General features: G+C 42.8%; 1 long non-coding RNA gene across 1 annotated transcript; it reads left to right on the forward strand.

Annotated features, from left to right (window-relative positions):
* Positions 1 to 295: 295 nt before the first annotated feature.
* Positions 296 to 3,330, forward strand: LOC149918234 (uncharacterized). Its single transcript, XR_016466461.1, has 3 exons — positions 296 to 447; positions 1,780 to 1,902; positions 3,280 to 3,330. It is a non-coding gene; the product is annotated as an uncharacterized LOC149918234 (long non-coding RNA).
* The last annotated feature ends 410 nt before the right edge of the window (positions 3,331 to 3,740 follow it).

Raw genomic sequence — 3,740 nt, forward strand, 5'->3', positions numbered from 1 at the left:
CTAGCACACCTCTGTCATTTGCCACCTCACCTGCTTGCCCTCACCCTTCTACTCTCCAAAATGACATTTTGAACTAAGATATTACAAGATCCAAGTTGGGGGTTCTGCAAAGGGCTGCTTGCTCTTTGCATGCAGGAGATACACATTATGGTGATAATTACTTGTGGAAAACCATTTGCACCACATGGCAGTAATTAAACCCTGAAACACCTTGTTACCAAGCATGTGGATAATAAGGTATTAATGAAATGCACTCAGACTGGGGCAAAATGTTTTCCTTGGAAAAGACATATTGCTACGCAGTATTATGGCCACTTGTGAGCCACCCTGCTGTCCCAGGAGAAGAGGAAGTCCCTTAGATGTCTTTACCTGATTGCACCTGAGCTTGTCAGAGTCCTCCCTTCCTGTTGCTACCACATCTGCTGTAATATCTGCTGCCTGCAATGGGTGAGTAAGGATTATTTGTTCAAGGAAGGTTAGTGTTGTACTGTAGGTGCACCTTAGGACATTGTGCAAGTTGATTTCCACCAAAGCAAGCAAAACCAGGAAGTGATGGGAGCCAAACTGAAGGAGTGTCTGATTAAAATAAATAGGAATAAGGCTTATAGCTCAAGCCTTTCATGCAACCCAAGACTAGAAAATACTTTTGATTTAGCACTAAGCAAGCTATTTTAAAAGCGATGTATCTGACCTTGAAGAAATTTGTTATTTATGGTGCCATCAGCCAAAAAGGTTCGAATTCCTACGAAGGCTTTGCAGGGTGGTTTCCTGGGAAATTTATAGCAATAGAAGCAAAAAAAAAAAAAAAAAAAAAAAAGCTATTCAGATAAGAAAATAAGTAAAAATAAGTAAATCCAGACCTGCATTTTTTTAAAATGTGTGTCTTTCCCCTCTTCTTCTTCTGTTACTCCACTGCTGCCTGACAGACTGATAGGCAGTTCAGGAAGGTGTGATGAAGGCCAGTTTGTATGGCAATGGGACTCCTGGCCACATCAGATAATGTCACTGGATACCTGAGCCAAATTTAGTTGTGGTGCTGGCAATGCACTTCTGCGCATGGTCTGGCTGCATTCATCCCTGTTACTGTGTCTGTGGGGTGATTCATGACCTTTGCTCCATTCAACCTGATGAGCATGTCTGATAAAAGGGCAAGGGGAAGGGGCTTTTAAAGAGATGGGTGACTACAGCCGGAGCCCTCTGACAAAAGCCTGAAGAATCTGAAGACCACTCTGAGGGCAGTAGTGGGACAGATGCCGTACTTGGAACATACTGACCTAGTCAATTAGAGTTTTGCTGTGAGAGAAAATGAGTACCTGACGCTTTTCCTCATGTAACACTATGAATGTTCATATTCATGTTTCCATAGTTTCATGTGTTCCTGTAACCGCATATATTTATACCTCCTTGGCAATAATAAATACTGTTCTTGTTACATCCACAGCTATGAGGCCTAGGACTATTTTCCAAGACTGACATCTTGGTTGACCTTCAAACTCCTCCAGGCACTGGGCTGCCTGTGGCTTGCTTCATTTTAGCGTGTCAAATGTAAAGTAAGAGAAATCAAGTAGTAGAAGCTAGAAACATCTGAGTGCCTGATTTTCCCTTTTTGGCACTTAAACACTTCCTAGTTTCTGTAGGAGTTTAGTCCTCTCTTTTTGAGACATGAAGATGGCCACCCACAGGGCTGGAAGAGGGCCATGTCCTCAGGAATTGCAGCTCCCCTTTAATGGGGAGCCAAGGAGCTCCTCTTTCATACTGTTATGAAAAGTTTTTTTTCAGAAAGTGTTGTGAGGCCTTGGAACAGGATGCTGTGGGAGATGGTGGAGTCACTGTCCCTGGAGATGTTCAAAACTGTGAGGATGTGGCACTAAGGGATGTCATTATCGGGCATGGTGAGAATAGGTCAGTGATGATCATAGTAGTCTTTTCCAAACTTAATGATAGAGTACCTGTATTTTTCTGCCAGTTTTTGTGCTCATCACATCCACCCACCCACCCACCCCCTGCAGTGGGTGCTTCAGCCTTCCCATTAAAGACAACGCGACCCAAAAGCCAGCACAGTTCTGACGTGGTGCTCAGGGAGGTGCCCAAAGCCAGCCTGGATGAATTTGGGTGCAGGTGTACCAAGGCGCAGCAGCTTGAATTAGGGAAAAAGGAGAGGTTTAGAATAAGAGGAAAGCAAGAGGGATGAATCTTTAGATGAACAGCAATGCATACTCTCTCTTTTCATACCCTGCTTATAAAAGTAGTGATCTTCTGGTGGGAGATTACGGGACAGATCAGAGGCTAGCCAATGAGTGAATTTCATAATAAGCTTGTGCAAGTCTGCAGTGCCAAAACTCCCTGCAAAAAGGATACTGCAGAACAGTTTTAACAACATATCCCAAACTTCCTGAGGTTGTTTATACCATACCTCAGACTGATGAAAAGCTTTTTCTTACTTGTAGACTAGTGCAAAATACCTTGTAGCTAGTGCTAAAAAGATCTGGGGATAGCATATAGCACATGGTTTCTAAGCTAAGAACAGAAGAATTGGTTATATATCTCAAGAAAAAAAAGCCACTCACATAATTGCAAGATTTGGGGCTTTTTCCACAGCCTTTCCTTCTATAAATTAACATCTCGAACAGGAGATTAACTGTTATTTTTAGAGCAGTGTTATGGTGTAGATGTGTTTCTGCAGCTTTTTCTCAGACATTGGAATGGCTCAGAGGATTGACAAAGAGATGCGAAACATCACATGAGAATCATTAGTCTGACCAGAAACAGGGCCACATTCACTTCTGCACCTCAGATGTATGCTCACGCAAGCCCCACTGACGGTACAACACTCGAGAGTTACAAGGATGAATCACACTCAAAGTCATTATAGATTGAAACTAGTTACTAATGAATGGCTTGTTTGGTGAGCCATATGAAAAAATATGGTGTTTTCAGTACAAATCCCAGAAGACAGATGTCCACATTTCAGAAATTACTTCCAAACTGGCACTACTTGGCACTCTCATAAGGAGAGGGGGGGAAAAGGATTTAAAAGAAAACTCTTAATCTAAAAACATATTTGTGTCTGAACTATATTTACCACTGTGCCTGTGAACTTTTAAAGGAAGGACCCGATTCTGCAGTTGCTTTGTTGATTGTGGCTATCTCTAGACCTCAGAATTCTTTAGCACTTCTCACCTGAGCAGATAAAAGCCACAAAGGCATCTATTTCTAATCATCCCTTTCTATTGGTTGTTGCACCCCCTCTACAAAATCATTTCCTTTATTTGTTTCCAGCTCTTTTGATCTTCTGAAACCCCCCAAATTTGCCATGTTAGAAACGTGCTACAGAGGTTTTAACATCTCCACTGCAGGTAAGGCTTCTTTTCACCACCCTTTACGTAGCTCAGGGATGGAGAAATCTCTATGCCCAAAGGAGAACCTCATAGTGCTGTGGGCTTGGCACGTCTTAAGACCAAAGGAAATGCCAGTTCTGGCCTGCTTTACCCTATGCAAATAGATTTATGCCTGCATCCCTTCCCCAGAAAATTGGCCACAGCCTTGTAAAATATGTGGTACAGGAAGGCTTCTGCAGGCTTTCCTCTTGATCCAGCTTCACTCTGTGTTGCTTTCAAACACAGATTGCTCTAGGGAGAGCATTGCAGCAATCAGGGCTCCCAGGTGGGAGCTGGGACACAGGGGACCATCAGCTGTCATAAATATTTAATATCTGCATGCAGAGTGTAACAGCTTCAGCA

Source organism: Phasianus colchicus, chromosome 4 (genome assembly GCF_987193195.1).
Source record: "Phasianus colchicus chromosome 4, bPhaCol1.hap1.1, whole genome shotgun sequence".
NCBI classification, from domain to species: domain Eukaryota; kingdom Metazoa; phylum Chordata; class Aves; order Galliformes; family Phasianidae; genus Phasianus; species Phasianus colchicus.